Source organism: Symphodus melops (genome assembly GCF_947650265.1).
Source record: "Symphodus melops genome assembly, chromosome: 14".
Classification (NCBI taxonomy): domain Eukaryota; kingdom Metazoa; phylum Chordata; class Actinopteri; order Labriformes; family Labridae; genus Symphodus; species Symphodus melops.
The window spans coordinates 19891943-19915443 of NC_136704.1; positions in this window are offsets into that span (position 1 = coordinate 19891943).

The following is a 23501-nucleotide window of genomic DNA, read 5'->3' on the forward strand; positions in this document are numbered from 1 at the left end:
AACTTTAACAACTGAGCCAAAGCTGCTGACCAACTTAAATTTATACACAATTTCTACTTATGGGCATCACTGCTGCCAAAAAGATGCTAGAGCTTTATAAGGAAGACGAAAAGTCAATGGTTAAACAAGTGTTTATATTACTATATCATCAAGCATGGCAAGTGATGGCAGAAAAAAATGAGGAATTTCTTTGTTTGTTTTAAATGTAGGTTATGTGGATAAAGTATTCTGCAAATATCATTGTACTTCAAATGGAGACCTATAGAAACTTTAATTAGTTTAGTTAGTGTGTGTCTTTTGTGGTATGTTTATGTCTACATGTGCCACAAAACAGATAGAGCAGTGAATCTTAGGGATCACAGTCGGGCTACCTGGCATCCATTTTCCAAGTGGGATGCAAAAGTTACATCACCATTTTTTCAATTAAAGATAGATGTCTGGAAGGGACACTCTTACATATACAAGCATAGCTTACCACAGTGACCTCAAGAAGGAGGAAATGGTAAAAAAAAAAAAAAGCTTTAACAGCCAGTCTAGCTCAGTGGTGAAATGATGCACCCTATGTTGCTGCGGGAACAGTTATGCATGTGTCGGCCAGAGGGATTGAATGGGAAACAGGGTCCTTTGTGTCATGTCATCCCCTACTCTCTCTTAACTTTTTTCTGACTCCATCTCCTTTCGTATCACTCAAAAGAGGCGAGCAAATGCCCAAAATGTAGTATTTAATGGAGAAAAGAGTTTCAAGGAAAGACAGTGAAATAAACCAAATTATAAATTCCTTGTAGTCATGTTTGAAAAAAGGTGTCTTGTTGTGCAATTCACATAAGAACATCACCTTTAAGAATATGCATATGCTCTTTGCCCAACAAACGATTAAATTCCATCTTGAGGAATGTCCCTGAAGCTTGAGGACTAAAAGAGGCCAGCTGTGAATGGTAGAAAAAGTACATCTCATCATTGTGATCCAGTGATATCGCATCGTTTGAAGGATCTTTTTCAGCTGGCGTTCTCAGTTCTTTATGTAGCCGATACAAGCCTTACCCTCTCTTATCTTAATGCTACTCAAGATCACTCATATTAGTGTTTGCATGGTTTAAACCACAGCAGTGGAGCAGGACAGAGGACTTTATCCTTCATAGCAGTGACCCAAATGTACAGTCATCATTTGTGGGTAAAGCTCTGTCAGAAAAAAAACCCCAATAACAACCACAGTGTTTGTGTCCCCAGTGAATCTGCTTGGCTTCAATTAAATCAGAGTGAGAAAGCATTTAAAGTAGCCCAGTCCTTCTAGCCCTGCACTGTTTTCAGACTGACACACATTTTTCTCTGGCAAAAGGGGGGATAAACTGGCATGTCTTTTTGTTCGTAAATCTCCAGTTTATCTTATATCCACCAGAGGCCAAACAAGGAGAACAGTCTATGGAACAAAAACAAACACTAATGATGAGTTACTAAGCAAAATAAACAAGGGACTGTCATAACTACGTTTTTTTTTTGGGGGGGGGGACAGGAAAGGGTTTAAAATATTACATTCATGAACAAATATTGAAAGGCGACTATTCTGTGACTGACTTTTGGTGTTATCACAGGAAAGGCAGCTTCTATTCACTTCTCATGCGATAACATAGCCTACTATCTGAACACACTTTGCCAAAAAAAAATAGAGTGCATGATTTATGGTTACCCTGCCGGCATGCAGATAAGTCTGATGCACACTGAATTATGACTCAGAGGATGCGTTTCTAAACAACATCTAGTGTACTTCGTAAAAAAAAATAAAAAATACTCAGCAGGTCTGTGACAAAATAACCAAAGTTGAAAAATGGCGTCTCAACTTCAAGCAACACAATATACATCTTTGCTTCATGGTTTATTCATGTTCTCCATACCTGTCACACTCTTATCAACATGACATACATCTAGTAGAAAAATCATCCCTCTTCCTGGCTAAAAGGAAATGATCAACCTGCAGCCCACACTGAGAATCTTTAAAGATCAATAAAAGCTGCTGAAAGCTGGCCTGCATGCACTAAATCAATCAATTAGAATAGCAAAACCATGAGGCAAAATAATAACGCTTTACATCTCCTATCCGGGCAATTTCTAAATTGGTGCTGCAAAACTCAATGAGTACAGTTTCCATACTCGGAGGGACAAAAAGGAAGTAGCAGTTTCCCCCCATAACCTCCCACTCTTCTGCTCTATAGGGAGCGGCGCAGAGAAGGAGTGCTGATCTTATCCAAAAATGTGTGCAGGTAAGCAAAGCCTCGTGAGAAAGCCATACATTAAGACATGTTGTGAGGGTTTTCTTACTCAGTCACTGCATTGCTCATTGTTATCCCTCATTGTTATCCCCCCCCCCCCCCCCAGCATAACCCTTACCCTGCTGTTTGCACTAAAATGTATGGTACCTGAACACACTTACAAATCACACGCTAGTTATGGTATTGGTGGAAATGTCAACGATCTAATCACATCATAATTGACCCTTTTTTGTTGCTTCACTGTGACTTGTTTTTTTTTGTTCATTTTCATTTAACCAATGATGTGATGTGAAGTGGATTGAGACGGCCCTATGGCCTGTTAGGTTGGGCCTTCTCTTTTCTTATGTTGCAGGTTTGTATAATTGGTAGGCATGGCTATCCAATCACCCTGACTCTGGTCCTACCTGGACTGGATTTTCCCAGTCACTATAAAAGCTGTCACCTTCTCCTGCTCAAAGACACTTTTTGCATGCACTCTGTTTGGTTACGTCATCTTCCTTTTTCCATTCAGCACATGCACAATACACTCACCCACTCACTTATACAACTGACTCTTCTGACATCCGAACCTCATCTCTTTTGCACTTGTATTCATGTTCTTGTAAATAAATCAGCCTAATGAAGATTTATTTTGGTTCCTCTCCTTTTACTTGAGATAGCCTTTGAGCCGGTCATGACAATGATATTACGATAATGGGTGAAATATGCAATTTAAATGATTAAAAAGAGTGTTATTATTTTTAAAGGCATCTCTGTTGGCACTGTAGTACCAGTTCCTCACTTTGGGAACCACTTATCTAGATGACCCTGAAACAATTGTTAGCAATTACTGTATACATTTTATTACTTCTATTTGACTTCCAGAGGGAGGATTGATGATTCCTTTTTTTTCTTTTTTTGCTGTTTTAATTTCGGAACAAGAGGTGCTGCCTTTAATTTCTTACAGACTTATTAACAAATGCAGTTTCTGAATATGTTAAAAATAAAACAAAAAGGGATTAACAATAGAAATGTCAAAGGCACCTGAATTTCATCTTGAATTAAATTATTCAAAAGCCTGCTAATAATCAAATAAAAAACAGTAAGTTAACGTTGGCATTTTACAGACTTGCTCATTTTATTGTGTTTTTTTTCTGTCTTAAGTTTGACAATTTTGGAGTTGTAAAATATAGTATCCATTTATTTCTATTTATAAAGCTATAGAATGGAATGGCATGGTATGGCCTGGCAGGAAAAGTGACTAACTTAGACAAGGGGCTTTCTGCTCATCTCACAAGTCTCATTGGTGAAAATACTTGAACAGCTGTTTTTATGTCAGTACTTGACCATGTGTACTTGTTGTAAAGATTTCTACTCAAGTCTAGCAAACTTGACATAGGAGTCTTTATGGATCTGACATTAAAGAGCATCATTCCAGACTAGTCACTGCCAGTGTTGGGCATTTAGTTGAAGTAGTCTTTTGAGAGCAGCAGTGGGTCTTTTTAAGATCTTTATAAAAGCAGAGGTGTCTTCTTTATGATGAAAGAAGAATAAAATAATAAATACTTCTTCCAAAATTGCATTCTTTCCACCATAAAGAAAAGCCTGTCTGCAATAACAGTTATATCCTACAACATAATGCAAACAAAGACAATCCCCAAAGAGGTTTTTCTACTTTTGTGAAGTTTATAACGTTGTTTTTGTGCGAGCAAAGCCGATATTTTTGTTCAGTCTGCTCTATGTTATATTGCTTTGTCTTATTATTGTCATGTCCGTCTGTTACTTTGGTCAGCCCCAGTAGATTATAGGGGCTGTTTTCGTTGATGATACAGATCCACAGCTCAAATTAAAAGAAAGAATTGGTCATAAACACAACTGTGTCTCTCCAATCCTTGTGGACACCCTCATTACCTAACAGCAGGCGGGCTGGCCTTGTGTTTCCTGAGATAGTCCTGTAACCAGATGGTCACAGGTTAAAACATTTTGAAACAGCCAACTTGCAATGTCATAGTGTCCTTTATGAAATAACCAGCCTGCCTGCACTGCTGCAAAAGTTTATCCAAGGAACGGTGTCACATGAATACAGAAGGTGTTAGTTTAACAATAAAGCAGGAAGTATGCGGTGGGATGCAAGTTTAAAAAGAGAGCTACTGTATAGCTTTGCACCTGGATTAGAAAAGGATGTGTTAAACACAAACACATTAAGACTAACATTTAGACAACCATTTTGAAAACTCAAGTTTGATGGTTTGGACATTGCCATGGTAGTTTTCTGAAAGCCAGAATTGAAAATGTTTGGCTGTAGAAGATGAAGCTGTAGAGGAACGTTTGGTTCGCAAACATGATTGGCAATTGTCTGCATGTTGTGATTTATTGTGAAATTAATTGGATGCTCTCTGTGTTCCCTTGTCTTATTTCTTGTCTGGGTCCATCTGCTCTGTTCAGCATGATGTTTTTTTTTTTTTTTTTTTTTACTGTGGGCTTCATTTAATGCTGTGTATTTGGAGGGGGAAAGGTGCCCAAACACATAATGCATACCAGTTTGTTGCACATGGGGCTTCATAGCTGCAGGGTTACAACGCTGACACATGTCCACCATAACACTTACAATAGGTGGTTGAGCATTAGAACTGGATCACAACAAGTTCAAAGAGTTGACTTGACCTGCAAATGCCCCAAATCACAATACAGCTGTGCTGGATAACCAAGTACAATCCTTGGAAGCCTCACCGTGCAATTTACAGGAGTTAAAATATGTCTTGGTGCCAGATGCCACAGCACACCTTCAGAGGTCTTTTGGAGTCAATATCTGTGCAGATCTGGACTGTTTTGGCTCTGACGTGACAAGTGGAGGGTCTTCTTGATATATAAAGCAGGTGGTCATAAAGTAATGGTTGATTGCTGCACAGTCTGAGATTGAACCCTGAGATTATAGCTCCAAACGACCATACCCAACAGTAGGTAACGTCCACTTCTTTGTCCCAAACAGCTCTTACCTGCACTGCTGCATAAATTGATCTGAGTAAATGTCTCATATTTATGCAGAAGGTGTTATATCAACAACACAGCAGGAAGTGTGCAGTGAGATGGAGGACTCTGCCTTCGTTATAGCTGAGCACTTCATGGGTCTGCTCAATGTCCCTGGGTATGGTGTCAATGGGACCATGTTTTATTCTGCACCATTACGTGTGACAGCCCATTTGTTAGCACTGAGCAAAACAATTTGAATCAATGCCCCTGTATCTCATAGAACTACATAATGGCTGTTGTTAGTGCCGTGGCAGCTAAAACGTATTCCCTCGCTGATTCTCTTATGAGACTGCTTCCATGTCACTGACTGTCTACGCTGCATTCTGCCGGCTTTTTTTTACAGCTTAATATACCACTGCAGTGTTTAATTACATTCATTTATCATATAACAGCAAGCAAATGAAACATTAGTATTCAAAATTGTGTTGAAATATTAGTAATACTGAATGTCACTTCATTCACAACATTTTTATTTTATAATATTAGGGTGCTTTTCCCTGAACAATTACCTCCAATAGTTTAACATTTGCGCTTCAGTAACCCATTCCATTTAACCCTACAGGCTCCTTGATCCCTCCTTGAAATTAGCCAAAACCACATTGAAGCGTTCTCAGTGAACCAGTGCGTTCAAATCAGTCATCCTATACCATGCTGTGTTGACATTAAAAGTGACAGTCAGTGTCTCTGTTTTTTTTCTCTCTTATAAATTTAACAGTCTTAACATCTCTCTTTAATGCAAGCTTTAATATTGTAGTTACGTTACTTTGATGGATTGTTTTCAAAGTTAATTGGTGTTAAATAGTCTATGTCTGGCTTCCATTTAAAATCTAATATTAAAATATCATCTTATAATAGATGATGACTGAAAATGAAAAACCTGTCTCTTAAAACCACAAAACAGACAAACAACCCCAGCGGTGAGTGCTTGGCGACCCACTCCCTTTGCTTGTCTGTTATATAAGCCAATCTGCACTCCTTATTATCAGCAGCATATCTGCAATGCCGCTTCCTCGCACCTGAAAAAAAATGACCTTGGACACATAATGAAAAAGGCATTTCTTCACATTTCAGACTGTAAACAGCTGTGCTCATAGAGATGCAATTAGCTCAGGAATGAAGAAAAATAAAGATGCTCACTTGCAGTGAGTGCTGCCATTTATTTTTTCAAACAATTACCTCTTACTGCCGGCTCTATTAACTGAGATGTCTGTAAGTACACATGATGAAGTTGTTTTATTATTTTGAAAGGATGGGATTGTATGTCATAATTAGTGTCTTTGTGTGTTAGCAGACGTGAGCATCCATACAGCAACAGTTAAAGTGTCAGTAAATATTTTCCATCATCTTACTGCTTACTGTTTGAGTGCAGCTCAAACCCATACTGATTGGTCTATTGTGTTGTCGGTAAACATTTCACTGGAACAGGTCATCGTAAGTTTACTGAGCCATCACACTTACTTAAACTGTCTATTTGACAAAGTGGTTACTGCAACCAATCAGGAATATGTGCTCGAGTTGTTTCCAATTATCTTTAATGAGTTGGGTCCCCTAACGTTAGAAGGTTGTTTATAAGAGGTGGAACAGGTGAAGCTTTCTTCACTGTGTCTTGCTGACCAGATCTTGGACACTCAAAACAAGCATATAGCAAATAAGCAAGTATATCTTTGAGAGCCATAGTTTTGCAAGTCTTAGTGCATCAAATCTAGTTGTGTATTTTTGACTTAGCACCTGAAGAAGTGATGTGTTCGCTGACTTTCTGCACTCACACTTGCTGAGAGAATTATCATCAAGCAGGGTCAGGTGTGTGTGGTTAATTAGTCCTGATTAGGAGCAGGTGTGGGGAGCTTACTTTTACACTTTATGCGTTCCAGTGCTCTGCGACGACTCACTGACAGTGTCTAACCCTAAACACGTGATACTTAATATGAAGTCAACTCTAATATGGAGTGCATTATAACATTTTGTGTGAGCAAGGAGCCCCAAGAAGTAAACCAGGATTTTTTAAAGTGTGATACAGGAGTTGACATACTACTCACTGCCCAGTAATGTGTTGCAACTCTCCAATGGCAGAGTTCACCAGCCAGCCAAGAAGTGGAGTCAAAATAGAACAAACCATACTGAAATGTTTTCTATTCTATGTGGTCAAGTTTTTCCATTTTATCACCGACATTTGTCAACTTGTTTTATGAACATTGTACTCCGAAATTTAAAAAGTAGAAATGCCAAAATATACTGAAGTTGGATTGTACCCGCGAACAACAAACAACTCCAAAGTAAAATTTGTCATCTCCCTGTTATTCCACTTAAATTGAACTGGGTCATCAAAACATGATATCATGGAATATCCCACAAGTCCAGTCTGATATTTCCATCACCTATGGATAAGGACATGTTGTTTTGCCCCTTTCCAGGCCAAGTTCGTGTCTCGGTTGCTCTGTAGGATATGGCAGCTTTGTGTTGGGATTTGGTAGGGATTGAGTAGTAATTGGTGGGCAGTGTTGGGGAGCGCAATGTTATCCCAAGGGATTCATCTGATGAGCCGGGATTGGAGTCATCTGCTCTGTCTATCGATTTGTTTTTGCCACGCGGCTACCTCACCACAGTTTGGAGCTTGACTTTTATCATTTTTTTCATAACTAGTCCTGGAAAACGTAATTCTATTGAACACAATCTCATACCATCTGTGCCGGCTTTGGACACTTGTTCTTGTTTTGATCAGAGTTGTAAGGCAGAATTGTGCTTGCGTCCAGCTAAGAGGGGGGAGATAAAGGAACAAAAAAAAAAAAGCAGTGTTACAGCTGAGATGAAATATTTTTTTTTTTAGAAAGAAACTCATCTTTGCTTTTCTTTCGTGATTGTACCAAAGAATTAAGACTGCCATTAATCTCTTTTCTTGGAAGCCCTGTTGGAAAAACATCTTGTCAAAAATGGCAGTAAGCACAGATACAGATAAATGAAACGGTTTCAAGAATACAAGGAAGATCTGGGAGAGATATTTGTTTAAAGCATATTTGGTTTTATTAATGGGGCGAAGCTTGTGAAAGCTTCTTTTTACAAACATAATATGTCTACAACTCTTTTCAAGGATAGCTTGTTACTTAAATATTTGATGAATACACGCAGATACTTGGCTGATAACCAGACGGAATTCACACTGCGTCCCACATTTTTGAATTCTGACTGACTGACATTTGTATTCTGACTGACATTGTGATAATGTGAACTGATTTCTTATTACGATGGGGATTTCAAGTTTTAACAGAACAAACCCACCATTGTAATGTATTGACTTCTATCGAAAGTGAATGCCTTAAGGAGAAAATTTAATAAAAACATTCTCCATGAAAATGTTGATTTGAGAAAAACACCATGATTAAGATTCAATACGAAAACACTTGGCAGCTGTTTGAATCTTGATCCAATATTTTTAAGGAAGCAGCTAGAAATTTTCACAGCGATGGACTTTTGTGGGCGAAGCGGCTCTGTCCCCTCCACCAAGGAAACCATCGCCTTTGTCAGAGCTGGGCAGCAGCCAACCCCTACCAGAAGAACATATGCAGGAATCCTTACCTCAGAAGAAGTCTGGCAGCTGTTGGTGAATCTTGAACATCAGCTGAAGTTTCCCTTGAACAAACCTTTTGATAGGAAGCTCTCCAAGTATGTGGGACTGGTCAGTGACTGTCAACTGGCTGGTTGGAGAGCAAGGTGTCTCCTAGAGGAGGTTAGGTTGATGGGTTTTGCGGACTGTTCCCTAACCAGAGCCCTCATCTGTTTGGGCATCGAGGTAGAGAGAAAAAGGAGAGCCATCCAGAGTACCACCGACATGGCAGAGAGGGCCTCAAGGTGGCTGTGGCACAAAAGAGCTATGGAGTCATGGTCTGATCAGCCCTGGTTGTGTCACCTGGAAGAGGACGTATTACGTTGAAAGACCTGAAAGGCCCCAATAAGACCAGGCACACAACTGATGATGTGTCCACAGGCATCAGTAGATGTATGTTCACTGTCACTGTCCTTGTTGGATCACAGTACATACTTGAAACCTGTCTAGCCTAGATAAAGTTACCCTAAATAAATCATACAAAAATCTGTTGTATCATCCTTGAAAATTTTTCAGTAAGCATCTTCTTTGACAAGATTTTAGGAGTGTCCTATTGAGCCCATCCTCTAATCCTCTACCTTTGTGTTCCTTTTACTCACTTCTTCTTCGAAAAAAAAAAAATACAGTTTAGATCAATCACTGTACAACTTTTACATGTGTCAAAGACATGTGATGGACAGCAGAACCCCATAGGAACCCAGATCAGACATGTGCCCTTCTTCATGAAACAGCATAATTAATCAGTCACTGATCAGAAAATAGACCTCTTCCTTCCCCAGTGCAGCCTTGACCTTGAGCTACGTTGAAATGATGAGGCATGTGTTATAAGGATGCTTAAAGAAATATATACCAAATAGATCTTGTTTTATATATATATATATATATATATATATATATATTTAATTGCTGAAGTACTAACTTTTTGACATGTTGGACAAGTGCACATGAGAATATTGCACATCCATCTCGCACTGTCTCTCCAGGGAGGCCTGTGCTGGTCAGCTTGGACACATCTCCCTCATCTTAGACGGCACTCGAGATTCTAGGGGTAGACTAATGACAGGGAGCTTGTTCCTCAGAGCACAGCAGCGAACAATTTTCGAGAAGAAAAAAAAAAAGGAAAGTATACAAGGAAAAAAGCTGTTTTGACTTCAAGGCCTGCAATCTTCCAGATTTCTTGTGCAAATGCAGAGAAGGAAACAGGGCACAGGAGGGCTCTGACAAACCCGATTCTCTACAGCGTTTAAAGGAGTCCAGGAGGAGCGACTGCATTAAAACCCTCACCAAATAATGAAAGCTGCGATAGGGGGTCCATCCTGACAACAAGGATCTGCTTTTAGGTTGATTCTCTTGCTCAAGGGTAAACTATAATTATGGACAGTTCAATTTGGCACTGAACAGAAAACAAGCGTTTGAGTCTGAGGCATGTTAATGGAACTGCTAGATCAATTGAAGCAGCAGAAGGTAGCAATTTGTTTTCAGGTACACAGACCAATTTCCCTCTCATTAGGACCGCACATCGAGCACCATTTTCAGACCCTCTAAACAACTGCAGTGGACAAGTGTTGCTTCTACTCACAGATTATGGGATATGTAAGGGAAATTCAAAGGAAGGCCAACAGAAGACGTCCTATTGAGCCCTTTTGCTCATGAGGGAATACCAAAGATCAATTAATGAACTGGCTCGATCCATTTGTGTATGCAAAGCATGCCTACTGAAGTAATTGACAGCTCGCAAGCCAAGTGGGTGATTTGAGTGATGAGTTTGTTGCATTAGTGCGTATGCCTCTTTGTTTTCTGATTTATCCTCCCAGGTAAGAACATACACATTACGAATTAATTGGAAACCATATTTCAAACAGATGCAGTGGGAATTCAGATTGAACATTTATTTATTTTTCTGTGAAGCTGCATCCTGCAGGACTTTGGTTAGACATTCAAATTAACCAAAAATTTACAGTAAACTGAGTTTACTAAGGAATAACATATTTCATGTTGTGGTGAATGTTGTTTTTTGTTACAAGGAGAACAGTTTCGCCATCCATCCATCATCTATACTTGGTGACCATTTTGTGGTTGCTGGAGCCGAAGTCAGCTGTCATTGGTTGAGAGGCAAGGTACGCCTCGAACTGGTCGCAAGTCAATCACTGAGCTGACATTTACAGACAGAAGTTCTGACGGACACCTATGGACAATTTAGAGTCACCAATTAACCTAATGAGCATCTCTTTGGGCTGTGGGAGGAAGCTGGAGTACCCAAAGGGAACCCACCCACGCATCCATGGGAAGAAAATGCATACACCGCAAAGAAAGGTCCTATCTGATATGGATTTGAATCAGGAATCTTCTTGCTATGAGGCAACAATGCTTTCCACTGCACCACATTGGCATGCAGGAAAGGAGCCACAGGTCAGGTTTAAACCCTAGCCACCCACTTGGAGGACTGTAGCCTCTGTACATCAGGCGTGTGCACTAACCACTGCACTATCAGAGCCCCGGATAGGACTGAAATGAATAAAAAAAACAGAAGACTTATTGTGAAATTTTAAATCCAAATGGTAATTTATGAATAAAGCAATGCAGATATTGTTCTTAAGGGTTAAACCTTGAGTGAATACATTTTAAGCAATGTTGCTGTGTCATCTTAGTACTTTAAATCAACTTACAGGAAGGGGAACAGATTGAAAACTGTTTGCTGTTTGTGCTCACACTATCATTTAAACATCACAAAGTATAGCTGATGATAGGCCAAGTATTGAGGAAGCGTCAAGAAATGTTGAAGTACTTTCTTTGAATCTATATATCAAGCTAAAGACACAGTGGAGACAATCAGTCTAATGACTCAGCCTCTGAGTGCTGATAAAAGAGTTTGGGACTTTGCGTCACACTTTCTGAGAATGTATTTTGAGGAGAGAATCCAGTCTAAATTGGACCCTGAAAAACATAAGGCCATTAATTATTGCCTAAAAGGGCTTGTATGCTCTGTGTATCATAGTAAGGAAAATGAGCTGAAAATGCAAATCACACGGATACGGACTTGAACTTGGAAATTCTTATATTTGAATAAGTAATACACTTCTGCTTTAAGATGACTTTGGCACACATTTGCATGGGTATCTGATTTGATTTGCATTCCTGTGATCCATAGGATGTATTATCTCTGGGTAATTCAGCACCCACTCTTATCTGGTACAAACCCAATCAATAGAGAGCAGCTCTGAATATGGATTAAGGACGGATATATAGCAAAATGTACATGAACTGAAGGAAACAGTTGTGCATTAAGAAACAAACCCCTCTATTTGTGTTTGGCTTCTTCGTACAGCCCATAACATCCAGTAACATCAGTACAGTTCCTCATGCTTTGCATTGCTCTCTCTGTTATCAGCAAATCAGGCAATCAGCCTTGTGCAAGTTAAAAAAAACAAAAAAACAAAAGACAATTATGCTTCCAATTAGCATACAAAAACCTCATTACGAGAAGACCTTATTTTACCTCCTTGGTTTTTTCACAACTTTTAAATTTCTTAACTACACTGGGCCTCAATCTGAAAGCATTCTGTCAAAGGATTTTTTTTTATTTTTTTGGTTAACCCCTGTAGTTCTGAAAAGAGTCTGACATTCCTCAATGTTCTCTTATCTGGGATATGAGTTATTGTCCACTAAGAAACAGTAAAATGCTCAAATGTCTTGGCAAAACGTGTTTGTATTTTGTTGCATCTTTATTCTTGGGATGTATGTCTTGAAAGGCTTTAATGTTATTTGATTATTGGACTGTTGATGCTTCTTAATAGGTCAATATTCTGCTCCTTTTCAGAACTACTGACTGGTATCTTACCCTAAATTTGGCAATTTTGACTTCTTTCTCTTTATGGTCCTGCATTATTAGTGCACACCGCCCTGCATTCTCGTGCTCTTTTTTATGGGAATTTCCTGAAGTTGATTTAAAAATACTAGCACAGACGGGAAACTTAAGTGGACATTCGTGTTCAATAAAGAACATGGACGCCAACAATTTTAATGTTCAAGAACATGTGAAGAATCCATTGCATCTTATTGCATTACCATTAGAAAATAAAAAGTGCTCTCTTCTTTCTCTGAATTAACATCAGAATTATCTCTGAATAACGAGTTATGTTTTATGAATCATTAATCGAGGTACAAACAGGAGATCTCATTTAGACCACTTTAGTTTAGTAGCAGACCTTCCCAGATTGTTAAGTGTGACACTTTTTTTTTTTTTTTTGCTTTTTATTTGGGTTTGACACATTGGGAGAAACTTGTGTCTTAAGGTAATATAGATGGTATTGTTATTATATTGTCGACTTTACACAGGCAAATCAGATCTTTGCAGTTCAGACCCAAAGCCCACTCACATCTGTCAGCTTCAGCTGTGCCGATAAGACTTGCTTGCTTGGTATGTGATGTGTTGCATCTGAAATGCATTCAAGCTGCTGGTGACTCAAGTGACAATAAGGCATTTGCTGAAAACACTGGATCCCCACAGAGTGCAACTAAGGTTCCAATGTTGAGGGGAGAAACACAAGAACCTCGTAGTGCGTAATTCATGATAAAAAACAGAACACATTTGTTTGATTGTGTGAATAGATAGATAGATAGATAGATAGATAGATAGATAGATAGATAGATACTTTATTGATCCCGAGGGAATGCAGTGCTCTTTGGTAAAAATCCAAGTTTTTTCCTCTATATGTTCTGAAAGTTCCAAGGAACCTCTTCAGACCACTGACTTCTTCATGTGCTCTTGAAGATCTGTGCCTGTCGTTTTCACCTAGATATGCCGAAAACAGTGCAGACCTTGAATGACACTCAACACAAACCTTCTGCAGAAAATGCACACGTTGTACAGAGTCCAAGAACAGTTGGGTATCCGCTTTGCCCAAAGTCTCAGAGTTGCAACAGAACTCTCCACTTGATAAATGAGCCAAAGAGTCAGAAGAATCTTAAGCCAGATAGCTTCCATTCTGCACCCGACCACAGAGCGAAGTGTCAGCTTTTTCCTCCTCTGAGTGATTTAGACTGCCATGGGAGAAAAACTGATGAGTGCTTCAGAGATTTATGATGCTTTTCCTTGAACATTAAATATAGACTTTGTAACGTGTACTCAGGGCCGCTTTGAAAACCTAATCACAACTCAGAGCCAGGCATGGTACAAAAGATGGAAATCTCAAAAGCATAAAAGACCCTAGCTAGCCCTTTTTTTATTATGGAACTGTAAGGAACACATGGCAACATTTACTATACCAGGTGATACAGAAATAGATACAAACATTTCAACAAAATCGTATTGAAACAAATAATTATAGATGTAAGAAAACAAGAACAGTTTTCAATTGTTCTTTTTTAATGAGCAAAATGTAAGGCCTTTTGACCCCTTTTGCTTCCTGTAAAAAATACAGTGTTTTTTTTTCCTTTTGTGATGAAACGTCTCCTGAAGCATTATTTCCCAACGCCTGTTCAACCTAAATGTTATGTACGCTATTCTCTTGCTATGATGTTCTTTTTTTGTTTTAGGATAACTTTAATTATGTAATGCAACATAATGGTGTTATACGTGCAGCATGGTGCAAAAGGCAGAAGTCCTAGTTTTTTTTGTTAGTTTTTTTTTTTTTTTTTTTGTGGCTAAAAGAGGCTCAAGGTCTGGATTTTAATCAAAGAAGCATCTAAACAACATGATGGGAGAAAAAAATCCCCCTGCCTTTATTGTACTTGAAGACACAAGCCAAAAATATTTAAAGTTCAAACAATTACGATTTTTATTTTTGATCAATTTAAAAAGGATCACAGAAACAGACGTAGCTTGAGGTCTGGATTTTTCTATTTTCAGCATCTTCATTCTCCTTACAGCAGTTCAGATTAACATTTATTTAATCAGGCATCCGCAATCAAAGGGCTGCAATCTTGAGTATCAAGGGGGGGGCAATTTAAAATAATAGGGGAAATAAGAGTGCATGAGACAAGAGTGTTCATTTTAGCTATGGCTCTGCAGCCTGAAGAGAGTGCAAACGGGTAGAAGGGGTCCTAAACTTTGCTGTTTTAAGTCAGCATCAAAGAAGCCCATCTGAGCCTTTTTATCCAATTCATTCATACATTACATTAAAAATGGCTTTCGATATATCTACATTATTTATATGGAGCTATAGGGTGCATACGGTGTCAGTTGTATCATCCTTCTGGATAAATCCAACCCACATTTCAACTACAATATTAAAGGTTAGGATTCCACCATAAAATACAATTTACATATCATTAATACTGTGACCTTGGAGAGCTCTGGTTACACTGGGGATCATGGATAATTATGGCCTTTGGGTGACAACAACAGATTTTATGAGAGGCTCTTTTGAGGGATAAACATGCATATAAAGCATTTTATATGATTTAAAAAAATCAAGATCATTAATTTGGGCATGAACAATTAAAGCAAAATAAAATATAGCGTATGGTAGCCGAACATAACTACACTGTAAATCACTGCTGTGTGTTTATTTCCTTCCTCTCATGCTCTTCCTCACTCTTTGGGATCCATATTTAATCCGCTCACCTTAATGCCTGCAGAAACATTGTCATCACCATCCACTGATGGCCGTGGCCTAAAATGTAAATCAATATATTCATCGCCATAGCATGCACAGAATATGAAACAACTCTGCAAGGGTAAAAGGTGCAGCACACTATGACATCCCCACAAAGTACAAGGGTTGAGTGGGAGGGGATTGGGAGAGCAGGTTATTTGTAAAACTTCCTTCAGGAAAAAAAGGAAAACAGAAAGCTGGAATGGACAGTTTTGGTCACACTTGGAGTAATAACCATTAAAGCCTCATATTTCAGTTTGGCGTCTTTATTCTCATTGTCATGACGCCAAGTCAATAAAAACAATTGTAAGTGATTGTAAGGCGAGATGGAAACGACTAGGATTAATGGGGAGAACTTAACATAATCATTTCTCTGCCTGCAGGTGTGGATGTGGTGTGGATGTTCAGTTGCCAGGGGCGACATACTTTGAATGTTGTCAGCAGAACATCCCATCACATCCCAGGGCCAGAAATCTTAAACTTTCTCTTCACAAGAACTAAAAACTGTGGTCACCTCAGGGTTAAGACTTTTACAAAATAATGCAGCAGCATACATAGCCACCAAACAGTGAAAACAATACAACAAACAAATCATGTTAAAGAAGTAGGATGTGAGTTGATGAGACTTTTTGTGTGTTTTTTTTTTTTTTTTGCGGGGAGGGGGGAGGGGGGGGTCTTAGAAGTAGGATTAGCAATTTTGAATTCCTTTCAGCAGACCTAAGAATGCAAGTGGGAGTGTACCGGTGGAGAAGCTCAGACAGGTGATAACACAATAAAACACACTGTTAGCTCAGCAAAATGCAGATGGAGTACATAGTTACTGAATCAAATCATCACAGTAACCAGTGTTGGGGATTAAGACGTTGAAATGTGGTTTCGATCAGATCGAGAAATCTTAGAGCTACTTTTCAACCAGCTATACTATCGACATGCCACAAAACATCGTGTTCTCTTTTTCTTTTGTTCATGTGAGTGTTGGAAGGAGGGCAGAAATGACAATTCTCTAAAAATCATTTTGCAGACGTGATTTCAACAAATGTGTTCTCAATCTGCATGTCTTATAAAGAATTCATAAATAGGGCTTTTTGCCGTTATCATGAGGGTCACAGGACATAATAATAATAGTACCCCATGAACACCTGGACAACGCTCACAAGATCTTCAAGTTCAAAAGTGAAAGTTTGTGTGGACGTCTTTCTGGAGGTGTCTACCTCTCTATGATTCTACCGTGATAAAGTTATTAAAGTATGTCATGTCAGTACGCCTTCTCTATTCACGGGGGAACATTTGATATTCATGAGATTGCCCGTATAGTGGGAGCATAGATGAATATGAACTGGAATTATCAGGAGCAAGTGATGCCAATGCCATTTGTGACGTACGCTGTTTTCAATGAGGGGTCGGATTAGACAGGGAGCAATGCAGAGACACTAAATCATGTGCATTATCTTGAGGAAGCAGCCTGTAATTTGCTTGTGCTCTGTTATAAATACAGTTATAAAAAAGAAAAATGGCTGCAGATTACTGGGCAATGAGATGAAATGGTGCAAATTGGATGGTTTAGAGGGAGTTATAGTGTATTTGCATTTTTATTAATTGCAATATTGAATTTTTTTTGTTCATATTTGATCACATTTCTCATAAATGCATCAATGGGATTTGAGTACTGAAAAAGAATCCATTAAATGATCAAATACTACCCTATATACTTCAGCTTGCCGTGAAAACGACGGAGGCTCAACTCCAAATTTTTTTCTGTGCCGGAAAAAAAAATCCAGAAACCGTCAGATTGACAAAACTCACCTCATCGCCATTTTTTTCCCCGAGCTGCACCTGCTTTACTAGAGGGAACGACACCTTGCATTGCCCGTGGTGCTGAACAGAAAGTTTCCATTAACTTTTATTAAACCCGGATATTCAGCTGCATATGACTTTAATTAATTTTATTCTCAGGTTATGAAGTAATTTGATTATATGGGCAAGAGGGAGAGCAGGGATCCGTATCTGTTCTCAATCTCAGGTTAAGCACTTGGGTTCCACTGAATTCATTCATTACAACCAAAGCATGGCTACATTAAGGATCATTTTGTTAATAATTGTGCTATTAAATGATCTCATGTGACTTTGGTGTAATTGAAAAAACTGCTGCGACATCAAAGTAGAACCCCCTGACGAGAGAGAGAAGGGCTTCGGGCGAAGATTTCTATAAGAACAGTACACTCTGAAGAAGGATTCATTCAGTGAGAAACTCCAAATTTACCTTAAGGGATCCTCTGATACAATCAGACACTGCAATATGAATGGTAACTGCATATGTGGTGCCAAATCTCTATTAGAGAAAACAAAGGAGAGGGAGGTAACAGCTGTAAAAGGCTGAGGGCAGGTTGGTTAAGCATTAAAGAGCAGAAGAAAAATAGGGCACTTTATATGGTGACGTCACTCTAATGTATACCTCCTGAGCTTTCTGTCGTTATGGTGGCTGTGGAAATAGCTCGCCATCTGCAAGAAATAATATTTGCTTTTGGGCATTTCTACGAGTCTCAGCGGGGGAGCGGGGCGGTGTATGGCGAGGAAGGCAGTACAGTGCTTTGGATAACAAGAAGCACAGTGAAAAATTGCTTTCTGTTCCCTTCATCTTTATTATGGTTATTGAATTTGTTTCAAAAGGAGCTGACATCAAAGGGCTGCTCAGAGATTCATAATTCTCAAGGTTCAGTGTATTTCATTGTGGAAAGGGGGAAGTGGAATGTCAGAAACAACATTAAAATGAAAGGAATTTAGCACACGTGAGAGCGAGGTGTCTCCCGCTGCAGATTCATCTCTCTTCGGTTGCTACACTTTTGGCGCCTTGCTTCAAGAGCTCACAGGGCAAAAGAGGACTTCTTTAATGTGCAGATTTCGAATGGTTATTTCCGTTACATCGCGACACAATGCTCCAACCTAATATTGCATTGAATAAGTCACTGAGAGATGATTTGGAATGAGTTCCAGATGCACGTTATCGGCAATGATGCACACGTTCAGGGTGTTTCTTCCAGTGTGTCCTAATGGATGACTTCCAACACAAAGTATGCTCCATTGCTCAAATAGAGTGAAACAACAAAACATGGATTAGACTATGCCAAACACACTGCACCCAGAAACAGTGAACATTTAGATCTGTTAGTTTTATTTGCAGGTATAAGCCTGGTCTCCATTGTAAAGAGAACAATGGCTCTATTGGATAAACTTCCCCATCTCTTCCTAGAAGCTGACAAAGTTGTGAGAGAGATCGTGGCCTCAGCTTAAAAACACGAGTACGTGTTTGACACGTTTTCTGTTTAAAATAGCATCACATCACAAACCCTCAAAAAAAAACTTCTCAAAAAAACAAACAAAAAAACCCAACGTGACCTACACAGCTGGAGCAGTGTGAGTCTGTAAGAGGGAGGAGTGACCAGGCTAAGGCAATCATTTCTATTTAAAAAAAAAAACACTCAATTTCCAAGGCTTCCTACAGAAGCAAATAATATGACCTGTGTTGAATTCTACAGAGAGCAGAGAAGTTAACTTGGCCAGCACAAGAAAGCGAAGTCTAATCTATTCCCACGTCTAGTTAACCTCAAGATTATGAGACAAAATGGATACTTCAAGGTGGAGTGAAGCAGGTAATTATATCCTTAGTTCCCTTTGAAGGCCTATTACGTCCATACTGTACCTCTGTAGATCTCCCATATGGTCTGGTTTGGTGCTTGACTTTGATCTTCAAAGCTGACCTCCCCTTTCTCCTGATTGATGGATCAGCCCGCCATTGATGCCCGCATATCCATCAAGTAAACCCACCCGTGATGAATGAATATGTCCTTTATCAACCGTGCATCACCTCATGAAGTATTGTCCTTTTTCACCCAACACATTCATCCTTCAGCCAGAGATTGATTAACTATGGACCTGATTCAGTCAGCAATTATGACCTCATCGCTAATCAATCTCGCTCACACTGAGGGAGAACCCTGCTTACAGTTAGCATCGCGCACACACACACACACACACACACACACTGACACACACACACAGACCTACACACCAAGAGGCAATTGTGTTAGCCATCAGCAAGCACTTTTTCATCGTATCAGGGATCATGGGAAAGTTTTTTAGCCACAGCAAAGGTGTCACTCAGGGGAAGGCAGTATCGGTCGGTCAGTAGCCGTCGACATGTTGGTCCAGAGTGAATTATCTCAGCAGCTATTGGATGGATTATCATGAAATTTGGCACAGGCGATCACGGCTTACAGGGGATTATCCAGGGGATGTATTGTCTAAAAAGCATCCCATTTTCACAGCAGCCATGACTGAAACGCTCAGAGGATACAGTAGGTCCTCCTGAAGCCTTTTGTTTTGCAACACTTTTGTCTTTAAGTGCTTTATACACCATATCACTGCCAATTCAATTGTTCACGTACTGTAAATAATGATAATAACTACCAGCATCACAGTAGTACAACATTAAAAACCTACTTGAGCCTCCAACTCTTCTGCTTTTTTAAATATAGTCCTTTATCAATTGTGCATTTAAAATCGATTGAAAATGTGTCTTTTAGAACGAGAGACAAAGAGGCTTTCAAAATGACTAGATAAGATGGATTTTTTTTCTCCCATTCCAATATATCCTGGTTTTGTCTTCCCACTTTGACAACATCCTTTGCTCCCCTCCTTGAGAGGAAGCAGACATATTCATCTGGAGATTGATTGCCCCCTCTAAATGACCCTTTAGGGTCACGCTGTAATGGGCTCTCTTCCTACTCAGTGACCAGGGGCAATCTCCATCTTCAACAGACAACGCCCCCGCGGATACCAAGAAGTGATCCCTGGAGCATTGTGAGGAGAAGGACAAGATATTACAAGCTGGAAATCAGAGCAGAGCAAGTTCGATGTGGAAATTGGCCGCCTGAGCCACATCACATATGTGTTAATCTACAGAGAAAACCTTTCAGTGTTTCAAAAATACCTTTTATGAAAGACTCGGATAGTACACTGATCATGCAGAACAGTGACAGATGCATCACAAAGCTGGTAACAGCGTCTTTTGTATTTTAGTTAAAATGGTAGGATATGTTTTACATTTAAAATGTATAGCAGACTCCCAGAAGACAGATCACCTAGCAACCATAATAGATACTACCATTATGCTCCAGCTGGGTGCATATCATGCGGCAAATAGAAAATACATCACATAATTATGTGCATATATACAGCATTCTGTGTCAGTCAAAGGTTTAATGTCCTCATCGGTTTCTAACAAGCCTGTATTGGATATTTTCCAATAATGTATTTAATAGTACCTAGTGCTATCATACACGTAAAAAGTTAGAAATAAAACTGGACTGCTTCCTCAACTGAAATGGGCAGTTCCTCGTCAAACTGAATGGAAACATAAGATGCATGTTTAAGGTCCAGAAGTAAAATAGCTATTCAAAACCAATGGAGGCTCAAAGTTATGGGCTTTCAGACAAAGTGTTGTCTCCTTAAAGTTGTCCGTTCTGATGATTTAGTGTTGATGGGCTAAACTCCAGGAATAAACAGAAGTATCATGATTCATGACACATACACTTGTCCAGCCAGATGCTGTGTATCCCAGGGCATGTGGAAAATATGAAGAAGCTTGACTCAGGAATTTAAGAGGACTACTATCCTTTTCACAGTATTAAAGAATAGGGGAAAAATCCTTTTATTGATGGATGTATGTCCGACTCTGACATGGTAGGAAAAAAGATCCCTTGAAGGTACTTACTATTGGACTGTCTTCAAATTGACCTTGCTAACAACTTAGCAAATCACAAACTGGTTGTATGTCAAGCTGTGAAGACAAGGACATCTTTACAGCTCTGTACATGTCGTACAGACCCTGTGCATCACTTATGATGGAAATGCAATCAACAGTTTCCCTCGAGGTTCTGGTGATAGTCGAAGGCAGGCAACAATGGAACTACCTCTACTGTATGCACTGAGGCTGTTTGACATCCCAGTCTCAGATCGGTGCCAAAACTGTAGAGCGTGCACAGAACTCCTGGACCTTATTGTGTCTGATCAGGGCGTACAGAGGCACTGCTTGTCAACAGGCAATGCAGGTGACTGGTTGGGGCCCCAGACCAGTACTGGTCCCCTAAATGGCTTACAAACTTTAAAACACAGCATTGCCTCAAAATTTGCAAATTTTGCAATGACAGTAGGAAACCTCCCTAGTGGGGCCCCATCTGACAGCCCTTATTCACAATGCCCTGCAAAGTGTTGTATGCATTATTGCCGGTTGGAGGGGCCCCCGATGAATGTTTGCCTAGGGCCCCAACAGACCTTAGAAGTGCCCCTGGAGGCGTATATGTGCAAGAGTAAATTGATCCCAAACCACATAGGTGTGTTAGTCTGACTGGGGCGGCAGTAGCTCAGTCTGTAGGGACTTGGGTTGGGAACCGGAGGGTCGCCGGTTCAAGTCCCGGCACGGACCAAGTCCGGAAACTGGTCTGGTAACTGGAGAGGTGCCAGTCCATTTTCCTGAGCACTGCCGAGGTGCCCCTGAGCAAGGCACCGAACCCCCAAAACTGCTCTGGAGCGCTCGCTGTGGGCAGCCCCCTCACTCTGAGACCTCTCCATTAATGCATGTCACTAGAACCCTGTTTGTGCATGAGTGTGTATCTCGGCCTATGTGTGTGTTAGACAGAGTGTAAAAACTGAATTTCCCCTCGTGGGATTAATAAAGTGTAAATTATTATTATTATTATAATTATTATTATTACTTCAAGAAATTTGACTTCATACGATATAAGTAGGACTAACATGTTATAAAAGTCCAGTTTTATTCTTACACGGTAAGAAGATTTTTCCTACTGCATGTAAGCGTACTGCCTTTACCTGACAGTTCATCTCTATGACAACATTTTGAACCAATATTGAGTTTAACCTATGGATTTCAATTGAATCCAGTATAAAAGAAAAGGTAAACAACATGTACTTCCACCTTGACTCGTGACTTCTTGATTTCATGTGGCAGGGCTGTGAGACGGATGCAAGAAAATACATATTGGAAACTTCTGACAAAATTGCATAAAAATGGTAAAACAATTGCAATTTCATAGTGCATGATTCTCCTCATGTTATCTGAAAACTGGACACAGTAAAACAAGTTCCTGTTTCCTTAATGTGAAACAGGTGAACTGTTTCATTCTCAATATCTCAGCAGGCTGACTGGAGGCTTCTTCAACCCCGCCAGTCATTGTTATAAACAACACAAGCCTGACCCTGATGCAAAAGATCCTCTAGTAAATTGCTAACAATTTCACAGAAAATTTTCAGCAGAAAATATTGTTGGAACAATAACACTGCTTTGCCATGGGAATTGAAAGATAATTGTATGGGCCTGTGGCATTGCTGTTTCATAAGCTTCACGCTCCATTTCGGATTCCCAGCAGAAAGCCGTTTCTTTTTCCTCTTTTGCACATATTTATTTCTGGCACTTAATTTAAGTCTCTATTTATGCATATCTAAAATCACATGTTTTTTTTCTGTCCTTGCAAAATGGAAATAGGCACCGTTGTTATCTGTGTAAAGGAAAAGAAAAAAAAAACAATGTGCATCTTCGCTATTAAGTGCATAACAACATCTTCAAAAAGGGCAGTTTGAAAAGAGAGGGCACACCAAAGCTTGAACATGCTGTTGAATAAATACATTAATTAAGGGGGAATTACGTGCTTGGGGCTCAAGCTGGCATGCTTTCAAGATCCAGGGGTCCTCATAAATATACATTTAAAAGGCATGTGGCAAGATCAAGAAGTAACCTCTTAACAATGAACTTCTGTATCATCATCTTTGTGATAAACACCTAGCGCACACTGGTAGCCTTGTTAAGAAACCAACACTTTCACTTAGTATTAATACATGTAAATGAATGCTTTGTTTATTTGAGTTGAGAACTCCTCGAAGTCGTGGGATACAGTCTGTTTAGTTTCAACTCTCACGATGCAGACGGAAATATCAAGTGCCAGCCGTCCCTTGACAGCGCAG